General features: G+C 35.1%; 1 pseudogene; it reads left to right on the top strand.

Moving 5' to 3' along the window:
- LOC108541981 (protein mago nashi homolog pseudogene) lies at window positions 1-27,202 on the top strand (annotated as a pseudogene).
- Window positions 27,203-27,727: the final 525 nt, after the last annotated feature.

Here is a 27,727-nt window from a genome sequence, read left to right on the forward strand (position 1 = left end):
ATGAATGAATGTTTCCATAAGAAAGCAGGCTTCCACGACATCAGTTCTACAAAAGCACAAATAAATTATTTTACAAGGTAATACCGTGTCAGCCATTGTCATTCACATCAGTCCTATCTGAAGCAGGCTCAGGATGGGTCATCAGCTGCTGACTGTTAAGCTGACTGAGCATGTCCCAGTATATTCCATGTGCCCACACATTCATGGAGAAAGGAAAGACAGGAAACACTGAGTAGCAGGTGCCTTTGTTCTATACATTTAAATTCCTATTTTGCTCTTTTAGCAAGAACATATTCTGTTATAATATTTATGACATCAAAACCTCTATTTCTATTATTTTCTAATTATTAACAGACCAAAGGAAGTGTTAGCATTAAAGATATTGTTTTCCAGGAAACTCATTTCCTGTCACATTGTTGAGACTTGATTTTTCTTAATTCTCATGTTTTATCAATCTAGTTAAAAGAAGGTTAAAAGGATCTACTTTTCATTCTTTTGCAAATTCCTTTTGGAATTCTTGCAAAAAAACTATTTTACACAGTTACCGCTTTAAGAAGAAGGGAAAATTTGATCAAAATTTAACCAATTTACTTTAGCTATTATAAACAGCTAAAAGGTGTTTAGCACAGCTGAGGTGGTTAAACATCAGGCTAGGCACCAGCAACTCATTATCTCATTAATTCTTAAAAGAACTCAAAGCAGCTATGTAGCATTATCTACAGAGCTATGATTCTTAAACTTTAACGTACATCAGAATCAACTAGAGAGAGCTTGTTAAAACCCTTGTTGCACCCCACTCTACAGTTTCTGATTTTTCAGTAAGTCTAGGGTAAGGCCTAATAATTTGCATCTTGAAGGCTTTCACAGGCAATGCTGGTGTTATTGGCATCGCTATGAAAGCCACTATCTTAAATCAGGTTTCAGAAAACCATGGCCCAAAGGCCAAATCCATTCCACTGAGTTTTTCTTGTTGGCAAGCTAAGATTGGGTTTTACTTTTAAATAATGGAAAGCATTTCACACAATAAGTTGTAACACATAAATATTATGTGAAAGTCAAAATTTGGTATCCATAAATAAGATTTTATTGAAATACAGCATGCTTATTCATTTATTGCCTATTGCTGCTTTCACACACAAAGGCAGAGTTGAGAGTTACTAAAGAGACAGCACAGCCCAAAAAGACTAACATATTTACTATATTTACTATACAGCATTTCACAGAAAAAAAAAAAAAGTCAACTCCTGTCATAGATGGAAGCAAGATCTAAGATACTATAATTTTAAGTGGCAGTGTTGAGGTTCATATTCACATCAAATTTTAAAACCCATATTCTTTACCCTTTCCCTAAGATGACACAATTCACTATTTCTTTTTTAAAGCAGCTTTGTTGAAGTATATTTTACCAACGATAAACTGCATAGATTTAAAATATACAACCTGGTTAGTTTTCTTTTGCCATCTTAACCATTTTTTTAGAATTTTATTTTATAAAATTTACTATTTCTCAAATAGTTTGCTTGAGTTGGTGATGTTAACAATCTCTTTCATTCTTTCATTAGTTTAGCAATTATTTTCTTTCAAAAAAAATCTTTTTTCATTCTTACCAAACTCCATCTTCCTTCTCCACTGTGCTACCACTCTTGTTCTGTTAACATTATGTCTCTTCTTTATCCAAATGAGTATCTGCATTGAAAGAAGCTATTTGATTCACCTGAGATTAATTTGGATTTGGTGAATCTGTTGCCCAGAAAATTAGTTCATAGATTCAACTGCATACTTAGGACAAACAGAAGAGGATACATTTCATAAAAGATCTCTCAGGTTATTTCTGTATTTCAGAGTAATAACTTCTGATGGGAAAAACAGAAAGCCTTCTAAAGTTCAGCTTGGATTATGTAGGAATAAAAAAATGAAGTAATAACGATGACCTCATAGGTTCAGGCAAGAGAGGCTAACTGATGCGGTTAAGTTCTCTGCAGGCAGACCGGGGCAATGTATTTCACAGGGATATCATCATCCATTAGAACAAGGATAGTGTAAGCAATCAAAGCTCCTCAACTCTCACCCAGCCTGTCAGCACCAAGCTGTTCAAACTGGCATCATTCAGCTCGAGAGAGAAAGTTCTTCTGCCTTTTTCTACTGTACTGTTACAGGTTTCTTTGTTTTGAGCGTGGGTGGGAAGGGAAGAAATTCAAAGCATTGTTTAATGTACATAAACAAAGATTTGGGAAAAACTTAACGTATACCTGTAGAAAATATTTCAAAATTTTAGTTAAAAAATCTGTATGCCTAAAGTATACTACTGTTTGGCATGATCAAATTTCTTCACTTTCTGTCAAAATGTGACCAGCTCTGCTATAAATTCCATTATTGTAAATAAAACATTTTATCTATAGATAATTAAAATGAGATGAAATTGGGCAAGACAATCTATAAGTAAACAGACATTTGAACTTGTTTATATTTCTATTAACTAGTAAAGACTTAATAATAGAAATGGAGAATTTCTCTTTGCCAACTAAGTCATTCAAGGTCTTAATGAATTTCAAATAAAAACCTCACAGTTTAAGTCTAATTATATCACTTTCAGTTTCAAGCATAGTAATTATTAGCTCTTTTCTTAATTAATATTTTCAAGATTGCTACACTAATTATCTACAGATTTTTAAGGTGTTATTTAAGAATATAAGTCCAGAAGAAACGATGTATCCCCACTGGTATTTAGGCTAGTTGCCAACTTGTCTCCCTTCTGATAATGTTGGCTTTGAACCAGGAATGGAGAAAAGAACAACTGACATTTGGAAAACAAAACTTCCAATTCCACCAATATTTTCAGTGATATTTACAAAAATACAGAAATAGTAACTAATTTTAAAATATAGCATATCTAGTTAGCATACTGTAATTCATAAATTCTACTTGTTAAAATAAAATTTACCAAAAATCATGGTTTTTTACCAACTAAGGATTATTACTAGCACTTTTAAAAATAGCACATGCTCGTTCCTCTTAATATCCAGTAATCATTATTGTTAAAACATAAACATAAATGGCGAAATGTTGATGGTTGTTTAAGCCAGGGAATGCATACGTGGAGGTTTATCGTACTTCCTACTTTGGGTTATGTTTGGAAAGTTTCATAATAAAAAGTTTTTTCTAAAGAAAAATACATAAACATAAGAGCTCATGTTTCTATACTGATGGAGCTATTAAAGAGATTCCAATAATTTTAAGTTCAATAAATCTTTAGAAGACCTAACTAGTGACATAGCTCAAGCATTTACTTCTGAAGTTCTTATTCTGAAAATGTTAATAAAAGAATTATTGAGGTTCAAGCCCAGAGTACAGTTAGGCAAGTTAAAATAGAGTTTAGACAAACATGTCATAATTTTTGAAAAACTGAAAGCTCTGATTCAATGCTAGTCTGTTTTGGATAAGTCATAATACTAAAGAAGATTGAAACCTAATGAGAGAGAGAAAAAGAAATTACCTGGCCAAATTTTACTGCTGCACTAACAGCTTCCTTTTAAAAGTCTTCTAACCCTTGCCGCTGTTTTCCATTGTGAATGTTCTCTCTTAAAGAGGTGCGCTGTAAAAGTAAATATGAAGGCTCCATCTGAGCTATACAGTGAGACTATGCCTACCCTGTTAAAATAAGCCCTGGGAATTTTCCGAAGGGTTAGAGCTTTAATGTATTTTACCTGTGCTAAATTTGCTGCAAGTTCCCAGTTATCAAAATTATAAATAGGCCACCAAACCTGTGTCAGCAAATGTTTTATACTTCCTTACCACACCAAACTTAACCAGCCAACTATCAAAATTGATTAATTTGAGGAATAGGTAATAGACCTGTCAGTGAGCAATAAAATGACCAGGATGTAACAATGCTAACTGGGGAGAGGAAAACCAAAGAGTCTAAATATTGCTCAACTTGGTACATTAGCAATTGGTGGTGATAAATGCGTAGAGCCAAGAGAATGTTTCTTAAATGACAATAACACTAAGGCTATAATGCTTTAAAAGACTGAAAATCGCATCATTTACAGGTAAATCAACTGTTCATCAGAGCCATATTTTGTTTTCCAACATACAAAACGTTTCTCTAATATGGTACTAAATTTTTCAAAGGACTCTACAGATTAGGAGATAAAATTCGTCAAAGCAAACAAAGGGGATATATGAAAGAGACAGAGGAGAGACAGGGTCGATGAACATTAATGAGAAGAATCCTGGAGAAAGGGCAAAATCTTAATCCATGATGTATTTTGTAAAGAAGCTGACTTGTAACTGACTTTTTGCCTTCCCTCTGATCCTTCACCAAAGCATCTTCATCATGTACCCCAAAAGTCTTCTCTGGATTCATGGACCTACCAGCAGTGAAGGGACTAAGAATCAGTGATTACACAAGCCTACAAGTAGGCACATAAAAAGGTAGCTGTATATTATTTTCCATTTAATCAAACGTGTGAAGGTTCACATTTTTATTGTCGGTTCCTTATTTGGGAAAAAACGGTGAGCATAAAGAAAAATTTTAAAAATATACTTCTAAATGTATATGAACATACATTTGAGGGTTTAAGATACATGGATCATGATGTACATCAAAACATACAGCCTTAAATACAATAAAAAATTAATAAAAATGGAGAAACATGTTTAAAAGTACCTCAGAATGGTGTTTCCCTGAGAGAACTCCTACCCTTGAAGGGAAGAGAAGCGGGGGTAGATGGGTTGATGTGATGTAACCTGATCATCACCCTTCTCTGGAAGACCCTTCCCTCCGCAAACTTCTAATCACTTTTTCCTATGAGAAAGAAGGAAATTTCCATAGTAATAGAAACTCTTGCCTGTTTCTCTTCAGTAATGTATTCTTAAAACCTAACATAGTAGGTGCTTGAAGAGAATTTGTTGAATGAAAGAATGAATTACTAACATCACTGAGATGATAAAGTGAGAATCATATGAGAGATTCCACACCATTTTATGAGTCCATAGTTTGAGATTTCAATCTCTATTCCATCCTTGAAAGGCTGGGCTTCTCGTTTCAATTTCTGCTTCTAGAAATCTATGACTTAAAGAATAATTTAAGAAAATAAAATACTTATGAAGAATAAGGAAACCACTTACCCTTTGTGACTATAAAATGTAGCTGGAAAATAACTAAGGCAATGATCCTAGATTACAGTTTATTTGGGATAGTCCATTAGCACCTAATGATAGATGTTATTTTCTTTCTACATATCCCAACTGGTTTTCTCAAACCAGCCTCCTCCGTGCTAGCTAGCATTCTTTTTTGTCAAGGTGAGGATGGAAAGAAGTGAAGGGGTTAAATTTTTGGAAATACTTTTTTCCAAGAACAACTACTTAGTAGCACAACTACTTCAAATAGTTACATTCTTCCAGGATAACTTCCCCAGTGGCTGATTTTCTTCTTTATGGATTATAAACTTGTCCTCAACATAACTCTGGAATTCCTTTGATGATCCATGTTTAGCTGAATCTGCTACCTAACAGATGCCTGAATATTTAGAATCCCAAAGGACTACAATATCCTGTGGTTTCAAATTCCTGAGCAGTTGATCCAGCAATTCTTGTTTTATTCTCCCTTTCCTGCCATCTTAGGAGCTAGTAGCAGATGTTCATTACAGTTTATTCTTCATTCTCATACAGTTAATCCAAGTGGGAATCAAGAACAACTTTATTTTTTTCTCTCACTGGTTTGACATCTCTTGTACTTTTTTTCTATAGCTGATTTTTTCCTCTGTCATTGTGAATATTCCAATTTCTAAAAAGAGAATTCTTTTAAAAGACAAATTCAATAGATGTTTAAAATGGAAATACGTACATATATATTATGAATTTTTAGTTTCATTAGCTGCATTTATATTAGTATATGGGTCCACTTACTAATTTAGTTTGATACAAATGTAAAAATAAGATGGATTAAGAGCAGTATGGCATGAATAGCCAGATTCTCAATTGACTGTAGTATTTGCAGGGGCCCCAGAGATGCAGAGTATCTAGTGCAGACAATTAAATACCTGGAAAGAACTATTGCATATCAAATTACAAAAGAAAAACCCAGGTTCATAATCTACCTGAATTCAATTTGGCAAACAAGGTGGCTTAAATTTTATGAAAGTAAATTCTGAACTATAATTCTGTTAACTTTTAATCAAGATATTTAACCTGTTAAAAGTTCATTTTAATGCATTTTGATATTATAGAGAAATATCAGATCCACAGTTGGACTACAATACTCCTAGTAAAAGTAAATTCTGAGCCTTTATAAAAGATTATATAATCAATGGAATATATCTACACAATTTTTCAATAACACTGTCAAGAACCAAAACCTCAAATGACTAAAATTAATGAAATATTTTATAAAATGAACAGATGAACCTTGGAAGAAGGGGCAAGGAAGAGGCATTAACTAAAATGAAACCTGATTTATGCCTACAGCAGGGAAAAACAATTAGTCATATAATTAATTCTATTTTCAATTATTTAATAAAGCTATTTATTTAGGGTTAAGGTTCTACTTAGATTATATCCTTTTATGTAAAGTGGTTGAACTAGCTGATCTCCAAGATCTTTGCATTTCTGTGGCCCTACAATAATATATACTGATGGTAACTGAAGGTGTGTAAATAACACACAATCCTATAGTAAGAAGTCTTTTCCTTTCCTAATGAAGTCAAGGTTAACCAATATTTCCAGGTAGTACCAACTTTAATCTAGATGTAGCACTCATTTTTGAAAATAAATAGGCATATAAAGGTAAAAATTATTAATAGACAACATCCACTAATTAATGCATTAGTGAGAGTTTGAGCTTAAACTGAAATAGCAATACAACTTCGGTAGCCATTTATTCAGCCCTTACAATGTGCCCTTACAATGTGCCAAGGTAGTGCTGGCAATATTGCTTACAGCAATATTCAGGAAAACTAAATTTTAAATGTAAAATGTTTACAACATAGTGGTAGGGGTAGGAGACACAGGCAATAAAGAAAGACATTACCAAACAGTTTCAGGTATTGATAAGTGCTCTATACAAATAAAATAAAATAACATGGTAGAGAGTGAGTTGGAGAATTGCTTTGATTCAAGTACTTAAGACTTTCTTTGAAAGTCAACCTTACAATTAACACCTGAAGGAATGAGAAAGTAGCCATATCAGATCTGGGAACCAACTTTGAAGCATGTGGTAAAAGCTCCTGAAAAGGAACAAACTCAGCATGTTTGGAAGACAGAACAAATACCAGAATGCTAAAGCAGAAGGACAGAAAGCAGGGAGAGGAGGTCTGTCAGGTAGGTAGGGGCTGGATCATGAGAAGCCTTGTGATGAGTTTGCGTATAAGTCTACTTGTAATGGTAAATCACTCCAAGGCTTTATGCAGGGTATAATGTGATATCTGCTGCTTTAAGATCACCTTAGGCGTTAGGTAGAAAATGAACTGCAACTAAGCCAATGTGAAGATGAAAGAACAAGTTAGAAGACTGTTGCAGTTTTACAGGAATGTGACAAGGATGCCTTGTACTAGGATTGTACCAGGAAAATTGGTGAGAAAGGGACAGATCAAAGATATATTTTGGAGGTCGAGCTAACTGAACTTACAGAAGTATGGGGTGAGAGGAAAAGAAAAGAAAACAATGACTCCTAAGTTATTGGTCTGAGCAACTGAGTGAATAATTTACTGGAATGAAAAAGGCTTCGAGGGTTTATCAATAGTTCTGACTTGGTCATGTTAAGGCTGTGATGTCTATTAGATATCCAGACGTGAGGCAGGGAGTTTGATATATGATTCTGAATTTAAGAGAAATATCTGGGCTGGTGATAGAAATCAAAGTCTTATCCACATACAGCCAACCTTGAGTTAGCGTGTGAAGTTCTACAAGAGCTGATGAGACTGCTGGTATTCTCCCAGAACAGGAGTTGGCTAGAGTAAGCAGCCAGTGAGACAGCAGGAAAACCAAAATAAGGCACAAGCTATCCCAGGACCTACAGGGGAAGAAGTAAGGAATGCTGAATTCCACCAAATACTGCTGAGGTATTGAGAAAAGTGAGGACCATAGACGTATAAGTTTTAAGTCGTTAATGACTTTGATAAAAAGTCTTATTCCTCATTTTAAAAACTGTTGAAATATGAATTATTTCTAATTTTACAAATGGCAAAACTTAACTTTGGGGACATTAAAATGCCTAACTTCCTATCATCTTGCTGACTTTAAAGACCATGTTTTTATCTGCTATATTACCTGCCACAACTCATTTTTTGAAGGAGATAAAATTAAGTCATTTTAGAAGTAAATAGAATTAATATTTTAAATAGTATTTAAATACTGTTTTAAATCTAGCCTATATATACTATGGACTTGAGTTTTATTGTTAATTGGAATATATATGTAACTGGAAACCAATAATTCACTGGGAAAGAATTTAATAGTATGAATTATTTAGTCATGTAACTGCAGACATTAGAAAAAGAATAAATGAACTATCATGCATCCTATCCTACAAAGAAGATAAAGTTCTAAGATACCCTGGAAAACATCCAGTAGGGTCTCAAATTCTAAAGAAAATCTTCAGACATTTAAAAATTAAAAAAAAAAAAACTTTAGGAGTCTCGCAAAAATAAAAATCCATTGGCGTTTTTTTTTTTTTTTTTTTTTAAAGTAAAGGATACTTTCTTTACCCCCTTGATTGCTTTGTACATAGAGTAATACTGCTGAACTTTAAAGAATTCATCTGGAAGACCATCTTTAAAGTAATCATTTCTATCCTACTGTTCACAGATATGTACTGAGCAGTGGGAGGCTTGTCCATGCCTAGTGCTCTCTTAGAGTAAAAATGGGAATTTGTTCCACTTTTACATTTTCATGCTCACCTCTTTCCTAAAATCTCAGAAGCTAGTACACCACTAATAGAACGAAGTTATGGAAGTTGGATTTTTGCTTGAAAAGCCTTTACTTAATGCAAATGGATGACATATGATTACTGATCTGAATCTATGAGCACTATTTTGAGTATTTGGATATATTTAAGAATTAGAAAACTGAGAACATTTCATTATATATTCAAGTTATTTTCATCACACCATGAAAATAAAAAATCTAAAATAAGATTCATTACTTTGTAGAATTGTGAAAGGCTTATCTGATTCAAGCCCTCACCCATGTTAATTCAAAATTGAAGAAAAAATGTATACATGTATCAAAATGATGACATATATTTTCAATCATTTATCATTTATCCACTCTTGTAAGAGGTGATTAAATCATCAATATCCTTATTTACTAGGTTCAGAAACTGACATCACTGTTTAAGAATTTTTCATGGAGTTTTGTTGGTTTTTGACAGTGGCTAACCAGAAACAAGGAATGCCCAGCTCCTTCCCCTTCCTCTCTTCAGGAGTTCCCTGAATAATATAGTATATGGAACACGCAGTCATTTCATTCCTAATAAAATCATGCCTGTTATGCTCAGTGAAGAGCCCTCTGGCTCCCTAAGCCTAACCTCCTCTCTCCTTTTATTGAACCAAAAACTTCCCCATCAGCTTGCTGCTGGGAGCTAAAGAGATAAGTGTGCCTTAGCTCACTGGGGGAAGCAGAGAGAGGGTGGATGCCGGAGTGGACAGGGCAGCTCAGGGAGCAGACAGGGCAGTAGCTTTCTGCATCAGCTTCACGAAAGGAGTGTGGCATGTGAGTGGCCATTTCCCAGTAGTGATCTGGTTCCCTGCTAAATAGGACTCAGTTCGACGCCCCACATCAGAAAGAGATAGATGGGTAGTTCTTCCTTTTTGTATCCACGGAAGAAGAGGATAGGAGAAGAATTTTCCCTGGGCACCTCACCCATGATTACCCAGCAGTCATGCTCTTGCCTCTTCACTCACTCTGTATCCTTCGCCTAGAATTCTCAACCCCAGCTCAATCTTTGGAAATTCCATCTGTGTTTCAACAACCAGGTCAATGCCTAGAACCTCTATCTAAGGTCAGCACCGGAAGAATTCTGTTCCTGTGAATGGTACCCTCTTGGGATTGTCTCACTGCTCTCACCACTATCACCAGACACCTGACACTAGGGTTGTATCAATCTCCCCTTATATTTCTTTTCCAAGTGTTGACAAAACTCCTCTTTTGACTACTACTAACAGACTGGCTGACATTTTCACAAGCATCTTACTGAATATTAGGAGAAAATAAAATAGAAATAAAAATTGTAAAAGTAATAAACCTGTCTTGCTGACAAGAATTTAATATATCTTCACTTGAGCACTGAAAAGCTGGAACAAATTTGCAGTTACCCTAGACTGGACTTCATATTTCCAGCCCTTTGTCTGCCTCTGTATGGCTTGTGCCATCTTAACCCTAATAATCAGGAAACAGCCCTCTAAGATATGTTAGCTTATATTAGGACTGAAACATTCAAATTCCTTTGTGTTTAGCAGTCACCTAGGGATTCTCATTCATGATATCTAGACTTATGTATGCTGCTAGTCACTGATGCCTGCAATGACTGTCGATCCTTGAGACCTTAATTACATGCAGTACTTGTTCCCAGCACAGGTCTAGTAGTATAATATGATAGCATATTAGTCAGGGAAGGCTAAGCTAAGCTGTGATAACAAACACCAAAATCTCTGTGGCTTAGCACATAAGAATTCAGTTTAATTTAATTCTCAGTTACTTCAAAGTCCTCTGTGGATCTGGAAGTTCTCCACAGGAGCTTTCATCCAGGAGCTAATCCTCAAGGATTCAGCATACGTCCATCCTATGTCCCCGCATTCTCAACAGATGGCTTCCAGGCAGGAAGACTATGAAGATTGTGCTGGGACTCAGGGTGAGGGGGGATGGTCCTTGTATCATCACGGAAGTGTCACATGTACGAATGTCCACTATCTGATCGCCAAAACTAGTTAGACAGCCCAGCTGTAAGGATTGCAAATAGGTGGTGGTGAGCATCAGACAACTCTGCTACAGCTAGACAAAGGGTTCCAAACACAATATTTTTCCGAGGCCAGGAAAGTAACATAAATATGTGAGATATCCTCACATAGTGAAAAGCATATAGTTTTACTCTCTAATAGGAATTCAGTCATTTCAATGAACATTTTATTGTCTTCATAAAATTCTAAGTTGAATGAACTTCCCCAAAAGACAGACAGGGAATTCTGGGCCGAGATAAACTTGTTAACATAGCCACTCTCCTCTCTAACTCCACCCTCATCAGCCAAACTAAGCAGTTGCTAGAATGAAGAGAAAGGCAAGGCAAGGGAGGAGGAGTTGGAGACCACTGAGGCAAAGTGGTGCTTCCTGACCTCTGAGCCCCTTGTGAAGATCAGCAAAATAAAGTCCACAGGAGAGATTCAAAAAGAGCAATTCCTGGGAAAAGTTTGTCAGTCTATTAGATACAACGTTATACCTTATTGTTATTTAATTTTCTTTCCTAGTGTTTTTGGAAAAGGAAAATATTTGCAATATACTTCAAAATATTAATTTCCTGTGCCCAGTTTTCTGCTGTCTTGCTTTACTTTGTTTTGACATATTGCCAAAACCAAATATGAACAATAGGGGAATTTTCAGAAAAGTATTTTCTTATATGTTTTGGTGAAATGCACATTTTCACAGACTTTGTAGAAAGTAACCAAAGACTCCTAAAATTAAAATACAGACCCCCTTCCACTCAGCATCCCTACTTTTAAGAATGTATCACAAAGGAGCTAAAGTACCAGTATGTAAATATATACAGAAAGGGTCATTTAAAAATTAATTGTTCAGTTTCAAAGTACTACCATTGGAAGAGTATGCAGTCCTAAAAAAGCACATTGACACTGCCTCAGTTGACCTGGAAATATTTCCACAAGATATTGATTAATCTAAACAATAAGAAAAGTATTTATTTTATTATCTCATTTTTGGAAAGGCATGACCAGAAACCCTTACATACATATATTGGTAGTGCAATTTGAACACTGAATCTTTATGTTTAAAAGTTTATTCCCATCTATGTGTACTTTATATAACCAATGATGCATCTTCCCAGTAGTTTTGAACTAAAGCACAGTGTAGGTGGGATGATAATATTAAAGACTACCATATGCATATGTCAGGCATTGTGATGGATCCTTCACAACTTAAACTTTCATAATAATTTTTCAAGGTAGAAATTATGATCTATATTTAGTAGGAAAATCCAGGGGTTAGAGAGGTTAAGTAACTTGCCCAAAACCATGAGATGGAACTTAGAGTCAAAGAAATTTTACATTCTCTGCTCCACAAGAAGCCCCACATATAAATAGATATGTACCTTGGTATTAAGTAATTAACTAGTCCTATGATATAACTCTAAGATATATATAGGTAAATATGAAACATAGATTATAAAACAGTGATTGCAAACTTAAGAGTCTAGAGTCAGATAGATATAAATTCAAACTCTGGCACCATTCCTCGATAACTGTTACTTTGGCAAAGTTACTCAGTTTCTGAAGCTTCAGTTTTTTCATTTGTAAAATGGTAATATTGGAATGAGCTTGTCTACTTCATAGGGCTATGGAGAGAAATAAATGAGAAATATGTATATAGGGAGAGAGAGAGAGAACTCAGTACAGGACTCTGAATCTGCACACTCAATAAACATTAGGTATTATGTTTATCATTATTTTTACCAAAACACAGATATATTAGTAGTCACATCTGATCCAAATGTTTTTATTATCAATATAACTTATGTTAAATTTTCATTTCTTTTCTTTTTTTTTTTCCTTTTTTTATTTTTTTGAGACGGAGTCTCACTCTGTCACCCAGGCTGCAGTGCAGTGGCGTGATCTCGGATCACTGCAACCTCCACTTCCTGGGTTCAAGCAATTCTCCTGCCTCAGCATCCCAAGTAGCTGGGACTACAGGCGAGCGCCACCACGCCCAGATAATTTTTGTACTTTTAGTAGATAGGGGGTTTCACCATGTTGGCCAGAATGGTCTCGATATCTTGACCTCGTGATCCACCTGCCTTGGTCTCCCAAAGTGCTGGGATTACAGGTGTGAGCCACCACACCCGGCCAAATTTTTCATTTCTAACAAACATAGTTATGAGATAGTCAGATAAAGGTTAACATTATCCTTAGTTTCTTCCCCACCTGGATGTTAATACACTCTCTTCTGTCCCTTTCTCTTTCTTTTAGTATCAGACTTTGAGAAACATTAATCTCTAATCCTTCCCTTTTCTAGAGCTCCTAGAAAATATTTTGACTGCCTTCTCAAGGTGGCCTTTTCTCAGATTAACAATTTACCTATTGCTCAAGAGGTAAGGTTGTCTCAATAATTCATGTTTACCAAAAAAAAAAAAAGAAAGCTGCAGTGAATTTTTACTCTTTCATTATTTTCCTTGGGAATATACCTTAAAACAGGTCATGCACTACAAACTCTTTTAAAACTCTTAAGTGTGTTGCCAAAATGCTTTCCAGAGGTAAGAACGACACTCCTAAAGCAGTGTACAAGAGTGGCCCACTTATTGCATCACAACTAACATTACCTTAGAAGTAAAATTGTTTTAACCTGATAGGTGAAAATGGCATCTTGTTGTTTCAAGTTATATTTTCTGAATATTAGTAAAGTTGATTGTTTTATTTGAATTTTTGGTCATTTGAATTTATTTGTGAATTATCTAATCAAGCTCTTTTGCCCTTTTCTACTTGGACTTTAGTGATTTCATATTGAGAATTCTAAGAGTGCTTGATTTTTCTTTAACAGATTGGTATTTTAAAAGCAGGCAAATATGTAGCATTGTGGTAGCTGTACAAAAAGCTTGAATAAATAAAAATTAGAAGTGTCTATACTAATGCACATAAATCTGGCAAACGGTTATTGAGTGTTTAGTACAGGAAAGGCACTATTCATGGATATGGGGTATAAAACATTCTCTACTCCCAAGAAGCATGTGACCTTAGTTGAAGATCAAAATACAGAAGATCAAAATACAGAAGATCACAGTATGAAAAATGCTAAATGAATGGTCACGTAATTAAGGACTGCATCAGGGTAGGGAGTGGTCATTGTGAGTTCGCATGGTCAGGTAAGTCCTACTGTACAGGTAAGGTACAACTTGGGTGGTTTTGAGTGAAAGGAAGAAATGTGGGTAAAGCAAATAAAAGGGTGTGTCATTTTGAAGAAGTCATGAGAAGGAAGCAGAGGTCAGAATCCATCTCACTTTTTCCTTTTTTTGGAAACTATGAATCAACCACCCCTGTATTGGAGGAGAGTCTGTCTCAAGAGTTGGAATTTTAATAAGCTTTCATCACAGCTGCAAATATGAAGCTTGGTTTTAGTGCTAACCCAGTATCAGCTATCATAAAATTTGTCTGAAGGAAGTTACAAATAAAACCTACGTTTATTCAGATACTCTTTAGATCTTATGCTTAGATGAAAGATCTCCTGTCAATTCAGTGGGACACTTGGGGTGCAAATGCAAAGCTGACTTCTATCACTGTATGCAATGGTAATTGTATCAGTTTATTTTCAGCTTGTGAGAAAAGAGAACCTGTCACAGAATGGTTTGAATAACTAGGGGTCTATTTTTCTCATAGGACAAAAGTCTGGAGTTAGAAGGCTGTTGGCAGTGGTTCAGAGGACCAGCTCTGTTAAGGCCATTAAGTTTCTGATTCTCAAGCCTGTCATCTCATTGCCACAAGTTTGCTGTTGCAGCTCACAACATCATATCCACTTTCAAGATGGGAAGACGGGAGACAGAGTGATTCCAGCCATGTATCTCCTTTGTATAAAGAAAGCAAAAACGTTTTAGAAACCTCTATTACAGAATTTCACTGATTTCTAATTAGCCAAAACTATATCACACAACCTTCTTTTGATATGAGAAGCCAGGAAAGCAAGTAGTTTAGTGGAACACATATAAAAGTTCCCAGGAGAGTTGGAAATTGATGCTGAAACAGTCAGTCTCAGGGTCTGCCATAGTAACACTATACAAAGATAAGGGGAAGAAATTATTTGGAAACATATAAGTTTTAGAGTTAACACTGCAAGATCATAAGAAAGAATAATATGGATAAAAATTCTCACTAACTCATACTAACAGCTTTCCAATTTGGGTTAAATAAAAAGCAAATTTAGGATTCAGATCATTCCTGTAATATAGTTAACTAGAATGAAAGTTCTAAAGTACCAAAGCATCAAATATTAAAAGTCTAAGGTACCAAAGACCAAAGAGATAGCTTGAAAGGATTTTATTCTTTGCATTTTTGAGTGAGTTCAGAGTTGGCAGAACCCCATCACTGCCTACATTATTGATGGGGATATCTGAAAAGAAGCAGATGTTTTGCCAAGAAAGGGAATATGAATCACTGTGCCTAATAAGTTGAGAATCTTAGGAAACAATCTACACAGCTCATGAGTGAAACTAACAATTAATCTTGACATGTTTTATAAAAGGTTGGGTTGCTTAACATTTCTCCCAAGTAATTTTTTTTAAGTTTGCTGTAGGCAGGAAGGTTAAAAAGACTGACAGTGCAGGAAACTGAAGTTTTCTTTCCTCCAAATGCCAACTGTGCCAGTTGCATATTGAAATATGAGGTGCATCATGATAGGAGATTAGTCAAATGCATTCACCAATGTGCCCTCAGTCCCAACTTGCTAGAGGAAGCAATGAAGTGGTGCCATTAGAGACAAGGAGTCAAGACCAATTTATTGCTCCATTCTGGATGTTGCATATGTATGCGAAGTTTTATTTATAAAGATAATTTATGTGGCAGTTGGGTTATGTGCTAATCAGCAAAACACAGTGTCTAAAACTACACCATGTCATGCTAGCATGTAGACGGAAATTTTTGTATTGATTTACATATGAAAGCTTCCCAAGAGGTATGCTGCAACGAAAATACATCCATTGATTCTCCCTCCATTTGCTTCTTTGAGGAGGAGAAAATGAAAACCTGTTATTTTAAAAATTCATTGATGTTGCCATCCCCATTTGAGCCTACATTTGACTACAAATAAATTGTTGGAATCTTACATCAATAACTCAATATGGCTCTCTTATTTTCCTTTAATTTTAAGCTTTTAGATTACCTTAAAATGTTGATATTATTATTTAATATGTATTTAATTCATAATTAACAGAAATTCAAACAGAATAAGCTCAGTGTGATCAGTAATCTGGATCAAATGAAGTCAGAGTCACTCTATCTAAATCTGATCTAAGAGCCAGTATATCTATTAGCACCTTTTCTATGAAAATTTATATTTTAAAGAGAAATAGGGAAAAAATTGATCCAGAAGTCCCTTCCTTCCTTCCTTTCTTCCTTCCTTCTTTCCTTTCCTTTCCTTTCCTTTCCTTTCCTTTCCTTTCCTTTCTTTTCTTTTCCTTTTCTTTTCTTTATTTCTTTCTTTCTTTCTTTCTTTCTTTCTTTCTTTCTTTCTTTCTTTCTTTCTCTTTCTCTTTATTTCTTTCTCTTTCTCTTTATTTCTCTTCTTTCTTATAATTATATTCTTATAATAAATAACATGCAGTGTTTAGCTGCTTGCATTATATTGAAATATACATATTATACATTATATATATACATATTTAGAGAGAGAGAGACACACACACACACCATTCACCACTTTCTTATCTTTATACATTTATTCATAAACACTCAAACACTAACATCTAGAACAATTACTGGATTTCCTAATACAAGAACAGGAAAACAAAAGACACAAATTCCACCAATGACTTTTTTTTCTCTTTATTTTTTTTCACCATTGGGTCACCTCTTGCTCTCTCCTGGACTTCCCTCTCATTCAGCCTCCCATTATCTCCATCTGTTGCCCCTCAGGAAAGCATTTCACAGACATAGGTACTACATATGACATCAAATTCAAAGAGATGAAAAGAACATTTGGCATCTTCAGTCATCAAGCACATGTAAATTCAGAACCATAAGAAGATACCATCACACACATGCTAACGTAAAGAAAATGCACTGACAGTACCCAGTGCTGGTGAAGCTGTGGAACAATTTGAACTCTCATACATGTCTGATAAGAATGTAAGATGATAAAACAACTTTAGAAATGAGTTTGGCAGTTTATAATGGATTTAAACATACACTTTCAATATGACCCATGTGTTACTAGTTTGAGTTGTCTAAGAAGAAGATGCTATGACTGGTATTAAAGATACAAAAGATTTGGGGGGCTGGAGGTGGAAATACCTTTGAAATACAGGAGTGGGACCCAGAAAAAGTGAGGAGAAACTTCAAACCATGATGCAGGTCTAACACTTGTGAAAGAGAGAGGAAAGGAAGAAAGAATTAGTAGGAAGCGTCATACAGTGCCAAGAAAGATTCAGTCAGAAGTCCTTAATCAAAACTCATCCAACTGGATAAACAAAATGTGGTATGCACACACAAATGGAATCCTATTCCACAGTAAAAAAAAATAAAATATTGTCATTGGCAGCAACATGGATGGAGCTGGAGATCATTAGCTTGACTAATATAAACCAGGCACAAAAAGATAAATATCACATATTTTCAAATCTAGGTGGTAGCTAAATCGTTTGATCACATGGAGGCAGAGAGTGGAAAAATTAGATAACAAAGACTGAAAATGGCAAATGGTGGGTGGAGGGGAGAATGAAGAGAAGTGGATTAAAGGGTACAAACACACAGTAAGACAGAATGAATAAATCCAGTGTTTGATCCAGAGTAGGGTGACTAAACTTAACAAAAACATATTTCACTTGGATGATGGACACCCTAAATAGCCTGACTTGTTCAGTACACATTATACACATGTAAGAAAATTTCTCATGTACCCCACAAATTTGTACACATAAAAATCACCCATTAGAGGAATTCAGTTCTACATCTCGCAGGCGTGGGCCCACTCTTGTTCCTCGGCTGTGCCAAATCATTGGCTGGGAAGCATGGAAAGATGGTGGTTAGTGTGGCCTCTGTGCAGATTTGGTGGTGGATACATAGGGGCAACAGCTACAGCTGTCTGTCACTATGCTCACCACAGCAAGAAGTATGAGCAGCACTTTTTCAAGCAGCCACAACACAGTAATTTCAATCATAGGTATACACCCAAAAGAGATGAAAACACATGTCTACACAAAGTCTTTGCTTGAATATCTTCCTACTCTGTTCTCGAACACTTTACTGATACCTCTGTTATAGAATTTATCAGTTTGTCTTATTGTCAGTTTTTATTAATCTACTTCCATTTCTTGAGTGTGAGGCTCTTACAAACATAATTTTAATTTTGATCCTTTACTCTCTAGATGCAAACGTATGCATACCATTCATAGAAAATTTAATTCTTATTATTTAAGAACTAATATGTGAGTCCAACAATAGGTGAGTGAATACATAAAATGTGTTATATTTATAAAATGCAATACTACTCAAAAATAAAATAAAATTAACCATAGGTACACACAACACCATGAATGAACACAAAAACATAGATTGAGTAACAGAAACCAGACTCAAAAGGCTGTTTAAAATATGATTCTATTTATTTGGAATTTTAGAAAATGCAAACCAACCTATAGTGACAGAAAACCAATCAGCAGTTGCTGCAAAGGGGCTGGAGAAACATTTTGGGATGATGATATTCTACACCTGGATGTGGTAGTTGTTGTGAGGGTAAATGCATTTTCAAAACTCACTGAACTGTATTTTAAAACTGATAACATTTTATTGTGTGTAGATTATATCTCAAGAGAATGATATTTTTTAAGTGAAACAGAATTTTATGAAATAATATTTTCCAAAGTTTTATTTTTCATAAATATGGAAAATTCAAGAGATTTGTTGTTCAAAATGTGGAAGATAAATAATATAAAATAGATTACTCATTTATATTTATTCATACATTAAACTGGGCAGTACATGATCATGCAGAATATTTTATCATATGTGATATGATTCACAATCAATGTTATATTCAAAGCAACAGTTGAAACCATCAATACTTACCTCTTAAAATTTAGAGAAAGTGAGGAAGGGAATTTCACAGAAATTCCATATGTAAAAAAGGTAAAAAAAAGTTCACAATTATATCTATTTAAAATCTTAACATATGAAAGGCACACTTAAGTCATTCTGTCTTTTCCATGAATGCAGGAACTCATACTTCCATTCCAGGTGTTTGAAAAGGAACACTAGCAAAGGCCTTGTGCCAGGATGAGACACAGGATAAGGGGGATCTTGTGTGGTTGCCTGGCTTTAGAGAAGTTCATGAGAGGATATTAGCAACAAAGTCAGTGCTATGGTTGAAAACACATTTATTTTCACAGAGAGAAAATTGCAGCAGCAACAGCCTTTGGTGGGAAGTTATCCCCAATGAACACCTTCCCTATACATGTCGAGGGGCAGATGGAAATCATAAAATAATATTAATTCCTAACCCCTGCCTGAATAAAACTTGAAATTCGTATCCCACTGATTTTGGGTCGGTAGGACATTTTTAATTGAAGTAGAACATGAAAATGCCTGACTGAAAAGTACTCTAGGTTAACTGAGTAAAATTTCCTTTACCCTCTGCTTAGCAGAGTGTGAAAAAGTCAACACAAAAGAGAAACTAAAGTCAATAAAGAAAGTTATCTATGAATGTTGTCACTGGACTATTGAAATAATTCCTTAATCAATTCAAGCAGAAATTATTATTCTTATATAATTGATTTATAGAATTGAAGAAAACTAGATTATAAAATATTTATGGTTATAAATTACAGTTGAAGTGTTTATATTCTCAAAGTGCCTAAAATCATTGTATTGTTCATTACCTTCATAGCAAAAGATAAATAGAATAAAAATGGAATTTTTTTCTGAATCAGCCAAGTATTTATTCTACTTTGCATTTCACTTAATTCTGTCAGAATCAGTGTACTTTTTTATTCCTAAAAGAAAAAAAAGTTGGCATAATTGTATATAAAATAAAATACAGTATTTGTTTATTCAATATTTATTGAGCACCTACTATGTGCTGGGTATTGCTACTCATTGAAGACAAACCAATACACTATATATACATCTTCTCTGTCCTCATAAAGTTTACATGATTGGAGCAAACATGAAAAAAATAAATTGTAATAAGTGATAGGAAGGAAAATAAGCAAGGGTCTGAGGAAACGGATGATGAAGGGTAATCAGAGAAGGCCTTCTAGAGATGACACCATTTAATCAGAGAACCCCCCAAAAGAAAAACTCAATTAACTCTACATTGGGGTGAATTTTCCAGGCAGAAGTGAGGTCTGCAAAGGCTCTAGAGAGAAAGAGGTCAGGCCTCTTGAAAAAGCAAAAGAGCTGGCAGGGCTGGAGCCCAGCAAGGGAGGAAGATAGTGGTGTTAGGCAAGGGTCAGGTCACATAGGGATTTTAGACCTTAGAAAGAGGTTTTAAGTTCATTCAAAGTGCAGTGGGAAATCATTAAAGGGCCTTTACAAGGGAAATGATGTGGTTCTGTTAACATTTTGATAAGGCCTTTTTTTCCTGCAGTGTGTAAATTGGGTTAGATGAGAGCAAAAGTTTGTTCGGAAGTCTAGTATCAGAAGATTGTTGCAGTCATTCAGGAGAGAAATAATGACGACCTGGGTTGAGGTGATAGTGGTGGAACTAGAAGAGAGGATGGGATTATATCTATTTTGTAGAGAGTATAAGCAGGATTGCTAATAGATAGAGTAGAGCATAGAAGAAGAAAGAAATCAGTGTTGGCGCCTAGGATCTGGTTTCCACAACAAAGTGGATGATGGTACTATTTACTGAGTCAGAGGCAAATAGGAGAAGTAAATGTGCTTGGTGGGGATAAAGAATCAAAGTTTCCATTCTTTGGAAATTTTGGACAAAAGAAGTTTATGTGTAGTGTGGAAATGTGGGCCCAGTAGTAAGCCTGGAAGAATGCCAACATTTGTAAGCATTGCAAAGAAGAAACCAGCCAAGGATGCCAGTAGTAAGGGTTAGTTATGAAGAAGAAAAATTAGGGAAGAGGCAAGTCCCCTACTCCTACAGAATATTTGAAGAATAAAGAGTATTAAATTGAGGACAAAGAGTTGGCTAAATATGACATGTGCAAGTTACTGGTGACCTTGACAAGAGCAGTGTACATGGTGTAGTGAAGCTACAACTGTGAGAAGTGAATGAGAAGAAAGAAGATGAGGATACGTGTAGACAGTTCTCTTGAGTTTTCTCAGATCAGGAAGATTTTGATTTTTTTAAGATGGAAAGCAGCACAGCATGATTGATGATGCTAGTGGTAATAATCCAGAAGGAAGTGATGGAAAACAATGCAAGAAAAATACTGAATACTGCAAGAAAAAAAATCTGAAATTTTCCTAAAGAAATTTATGGGTCTAATGGAACACAACATTTTCCTTCCTTATGCAACAGACACTTAGAGCAGGTTAGGGCACAAACACGTATTATAGTTACCCCTGTCTCATGTATTAATTGAAGAAAACACAAGAAAACATCAAAGGAATAAGGAAATTGAGAAGGAAGTCACAGATGGGATCAGATCTTTGGTGGGAAGAGAACAGTTTTCTGCATTGTGACAAAATAAGGGAGGAAAACTCAGATATTAGCATAGGTAAGTTTTAGCTCTGGAGAAAGAAAGATTAGAAATTGGTGTCTAATTATTTTTTCTGTATTATCAGTTCAATTCTTCCAAAAAGTTTCAGAGCGTTAATATTTAACCCATCCTACCTTGGAAAGTTGCCTGAAGGAACAGATAAAATACACCTTAAATACAGCATTCATCCTCCACTATGGTCATTCCCTGGAAGGCTAACTCTGAGTACAAAGGAACTATTATTTTTACAGGAAATAAATGTATGAGTCACAATCAACATGCTGAAAACATCTGAATTTTTTCTAAAGAAATTTATGGGCCTAATAGAACACAACATACTTTTCCTTCCTTATGCAACAGACACTTAGAGCAGGTCAGGGCACAAACAGTTATTATAGTTACCCCTGTCTCATGTATTAATTGAAGAAAACACACGTATTTATTATTATCTAGTTGAATCCACCCAGATGACACAATACTGCAAATATCTGTGATGTTAGTAGTGTAGATAAGAGGTCATGTCAAAATAAAAAGCACATGTCTTATGTATAATTATGTTACCAATCAAGGGCTGAACGTTTCAAAATGGACTTCTCTCGGCAATCTCCTGAAACCACCTCCAAAACCCAGGAACATTGAGCCAAGGAATAGGGTCTTAAATTCAGGAAAAGGTTGAACTTAACATGATCAAACTAATGTAGACTTTCCAGCTCATCTAATTCCATGATTTTCAATTTTCCTTGAAGACTTTATTTTCCAGTGATATCTTATGTCAAACAGGTTAGGATGGTGCTCAGCCCGTGATACTGGGATTCCCTCACATACTTTTGGTGGTTCTCATATACAATACAAGCACTGTGCTTTGGTTCCAGGTAGAGTGACATTGGTGGGATATTTTTTTTTGCACCCCTCATAGAAAATGGAAAGTACGATGAAACAGAAAGAACATAACAGTTTTGATTTTATATAGCACGGACATTAAAATATATAAAACATTAAATATTTAAATAATATCCTACATATGGAAAATGGTCTTTAAATCTGTTCACATTTGGAAAATAAAATTCACTTTAAATCTTTAGCATTAGGCAATAGTATTGAATTTATAAAATTGCACCTCCTATCAAAAAATGATAGTTGAGGGAACTGATTCTACTGTTTACATCTGCCAGAAACAAATCTAACACAAGAATTGTGGTGGGTTTTTTCAGGGTTAATGTAGATTTTGCTATGAATTGCATCTGCATAGAGTATCTCTCTCTCCCGCTCTCTCACTCACTCTCTCTCTCTCTCTCTCTCTCTCTCACTCTCACACACACACACACACACACACACACACACACACACAATATTTTTCTTCGGTTTTAGTGTGGTTTGTTTGCTGTGCTGCTTCCTAGCAACCAAGGACTTTATAGGCAAGGTGTGTTTCAAATATCTCATCCCTGTACCTTACTGCTGCCTCTCTTCAGCTCTTTACCATTGAGAAAGAGGGTATCTTTTACAGCACCTGTCATCCAGCACTATAAAATTATAACAACATGAAATAATAACAAGAGGATGTTGACATAACCATATAAGGTGCTGTAAAAAGAAAGAGTATTAAAACACATCTTACTGAATCGTCTGTACAATGCAGTCACACACCAAAGTAGAGACACCATCTGTATTGCCTGCATAACTGTCCAAACTTTCACTTTGTCTCTCTTACATGCAATTTGGCCCAAGATGTTTACTTCCTATTTGTCAGAAGTGAGACTTCCAATTATATTCATGGTAATTGTGCATCCAGCAGAAGAGAAGGAAGCCCCTGAGAATGTATTTTTTTCTATTATACATCTAATAAGGAACTTTGGCTTTAACATAGCAGAGGGTCACCCTTGAAGGCTATGATTTACATATGCATATTACTTGGAGGCATAGCATTTACTTCAGCAAAATGATAGGCCGCTAAAATTGGCAGAAGTTAATACAAAAAGATTATAATGTTTTCAAGGAATGTACTTCTTGAAATAATTATACAAAATTAATAAAATTAATTAAAAACCTGAACATCTGTTTTAACTTAAAATTCTTAAATAAAAACCGTATCATGTCATTGATTTTAATGCTGTTCCTATTTCAATGATATATGCCACACATTTACCAGCTATTAAACTCAATTATACAATTATTCCATGGTGCAAATGTTGAGACAATAATCTCAGAGAATCTAAAACTAAATTTTCAAAAAGGAGAATTTACACAAGTCTTTTTTATTTTTATTTTCCCCAAGACAGAGTCTTGCTCTTTCACCCAGGCTGGAGTGCAGTGGCGCCATCTCAGCTCACTGCAGCCTCCATCTCCCGTGTTCAAGCAATTATCCTGCCTCAGCCTCCAGAGTAGCTGGGATTACAGGCGCCACCACCACGCCCGACTAATTTTTGTGTTTTTAGTAGAGACAGGGTTTTACCATGTTGGCCAGGCTAGTCTCAAACTCCTGACCTCATGATCCACCTGCCTCAGCCTCCCAAAGTGCTGGGATTACAGGTGTGAGCCACCGTGCCTGACCAGCCTTCCTTTTTTATACCTACTATCTTTCTCCATTCTGAAAAAATCAGAGCACATCACTATTTAAAAAAAAAAATAGACTTTTAAATTCATTTTCTTATAAGACTACTGTAAATATATGGGCTTTCTTTTTCTTATTATAGGCTAAAGATATTTGAATAAATAATTCAAATTAGTTAAGATCTTGTTATATAGTCTTCACTGAATTGTTGCTTAGTCTTTCGCAGACATTAAAAGCAAAGTGAAGCAAAAGTTTCTTTCAGTGAGCTAAAGTTCCAACAATATGAAAGCTTTTCTAATATATAAGTCAATCAACCATTGTATAATAGAGAATTTACTCTTAATTTTCTTTAGTCATTTTCACTATTTGATGAAGAAAAGGTATCATTATTGTTAAAATCAAAATTTTGAAAATAAGCATGCATTGGAAAAATATATGGCAATAGAATTTCAAAGGTTATTTCATCATTGAAATCAGAAACAATTCGTTATCTTAATAAATGCATTATAGTTTCTTCTATAAAGTGTTAAGAGTGAATGTTAAAAATAACACCTATTTTGGGAGAAGAGGCAGGACATTGATTATACGTGACTAGTACAACTCGAAATTAGTACATTTCTAGAAGGCAATTTGACAATATAGATCAAAGACTTTACAACTATACATATACTTTAACTCAGCAACTACACATCTGGAAAAGATTCCAAGAAAGTAGTAACAGCACTTTGCAGAAATTTATGTACAAAGATGTTCCAACAATAAGAAACAGGCAAGTAAATCAACGGCTAATCAGTGTGTGGAATACTATGTAACTATTAAAAATGATGAAAATCTATACACATAAGTAAGGAGGAAACAATGTAAATAGTACTTAAAGTTGTTGCAACTGGGTCCCACTCTCACTCTGAAGAGGCAGAACAGAGTTCTGGGCACACCTTGGGCCCAGTAAATGCTGCCTCAACTAGCAGTAACTCTAAACAGAAAGCCTTTACTCAGTAATCCTACATCAAGGTTTGTCTCTGCAGGGATACCAAGGCAACTTCTTAGGAGGAGTTGTGCAAAGATCTGATTGACCTGAAGGATTTAAAGCATGAACAGAGCAAGAGCTTTGTACTTTCAGAAGACCACTTTATTTTTTCCCCCATTATCATCATTGGAAATGAACACATGGAGATGCACAGAACTTGGTATCAGACCCCATTGAAAAGAACCATCAAGTCTTCATTCACAAGAAGAATGTACTTCAGCAGCATGTTGTGTTATTAGAAAATTCATTATCAGAAGTAGTAGTAATATTGCAAGTAAGCAAACTAGCCTAAGACAGCAGAGCAGGGTGAAGGGTAACCAGTACTATAATACTTAAAAATTGTCAATCAAGATAAATTGCGATCCCTTTGATGATAATTTTTCCCTTTCAGGCAGTTATTATTCAATTCTTGGTCCTTTTGAAGTCATACTGATATCCATATATGCATGTAAATGTGTATATATATAATTTAATTTTTCATATACTTAATACATTTGAAGAGTTCACATTTGGAAAATCAAACTCACTTTAAATCCTTAGCATTAGGCAATAGTATTGAATTTATAAAATTGCACCTCCTATCAAAAAATGATAGTTGAGGGAACTGATCCTACTGTTTGCATCTGCCAGAAACAAAGATTCAAGCAGCGATTTGTGTGAGCTAAAGAGGACATTAAGAACGACGGTTCTGCAGTTTTATATGAAGAGTGATTTGATGGTGAGATGGCAAACAAAATAGATGCCTCAGAAGAGGTTGCAAGCCCCAAAAAGCTTTATTTACAGAGAACTCAATTTTTTATATATATAAAAAGAAAAATTCACTTGGAAAGAGCATATGGTTATTTAGTGATTTACAGTCACCAGAGTTTCCCCTTAACTTCTTTCCCCTGATCTCTCCTCTGTTAGACAGTTCAGATAAAGCCAACTTCATTTGATAAATATGTGTTCTGAGATATGCTAATTAATGCAATTTTTTTCAATGTGGGTCCATTTTTTCTCATTGTGATTTCAGACTGATCTTCCTTTTGGCAGGGGTTCCTAAACTAGAATTTTATATTTCTTAGTAACCACTCTGTCAATGAGGTATAATTTAACACACTTTAGGAAAATGGAGAATTCTATTGTGATAGGGAGAAAATCCTTTATTGATCTGTGTTTTCAATATATCATGACGAATCTTCTAAAAACCTATCTGAGGCCGAGTGCGGTGGCTCACGCCTATAATCCCAGCACTTTGAGAGGCGGAGGCGGGCGGATCACCTGAAGTCAGGAGTTTGAGACCAGTCTGGCCACCACGGCGAAATCCCGTCTCTACTAAAAACGAAACCAAAAAAAATTAGCCAGCCGTGGTGGCGCATGCCTGTAATCCCAGCTACCCGGGAGGCTGAGACAGGAGATTTGGAGATTTGCTTGAACCCAGGAGGCAGAGGTTGCAGTGAGCCGAGATCGCGCCACTGCACTCCAGCCTGGGCAACAGAGCAAAACTGTCAAAAAAAAAAACAACAGAAACAACAACAACAACAACAAACACCTATTTGAGTAGGGCACAGACCACAGAGGTACCGTTTGCTTTTTGATCTTGGGTGCCTTTTGCAAGCCATAAGAGTAACTTTTATCTGCGTTACTACGTGAGTCATAAGGACAAATTCGACCACGAGTTCCCGGAGATTGAATTCCAACCAGACAAAAAACTAAGATGTGCCAACGACAGTAATTACAAGGATAATGTCATGATCAGAAAAGAGGTTTACATATATAAAAGTATGATGGAGGAGCTGAAGAGAATAATTAATGACAGTGAAACTGCCAAAGAGTATGATGCTCTGTGGCCTCCTCCTGACTAGGAGGAGTTTGAAATCGTCATTGGACATGAAGACATTTCTTTCACAACATCTAAAATTGGTTCCGTTATTGATGTTAACCAATCCAAGGATCCAGAAGGCTTAAGAATATTTTATTATCTTGCTCAGGAAGTATATGTTTTATCTTGAACAGGAAGTATATGGTCTTCAGTGTTACTGAATTATACTTCAAGATTAAGCCAATCTAGATTAAACATTGATGTGGACACAAAGAGGGTGGATATAGCTGTTTTTAATCAACATTATCAGAAAATTTTGTGTACATCGGAGTAATATTTTATAAACTATAAATGATTGTGTCTAATAAATATTGATAAGAATAACAAGTAAACTTAAAAACCTATTTGTAATCCTAAGGGCCTCAAAGGTCATTTCTGAAGATACTGTAAAATGCATGTTATTTTAAATAAATACTCTATTTAACTTTGATATATCACTTGCAAGTATTGGAATATATTCTAAATTCCATGGCAATAAGAATTCACAAAAAATTCAGGCTCCAACAATCATTAATATTCTCAATAGACTAATTACTTATTCATATATAGCACAGATGACTGAGGTCTTCTACTGGAAGAATCCTATACCAGTATGGGCTAGTATATAATTCTTATCACTTTCTTTTTGCTTTTTACTGATTTTATTTAAGGAATTTGTATATTTTCTTCTTTCCAAAGAGCAACCTTTATTCTAAGCAAAAAAAAAAAAAAAAA

Source organism: Rhinopithecus bieti, unplaced genomic scaffold (assembly GCF_001698545.2).
Source record: "Rhinopithecus bieti isolate Rb0 unplaced genomic scaffold, ASM169854v2 scaffold_1561, whole genome shotgun sequence".
Taxonomy (NCBI): domain Eukaryota; kingdom Metazoa; phylum Chordata; class Mammalia; order Primates; family Cercopithecidae; genus Rhinopithecus; species Rhinopithecus bieti.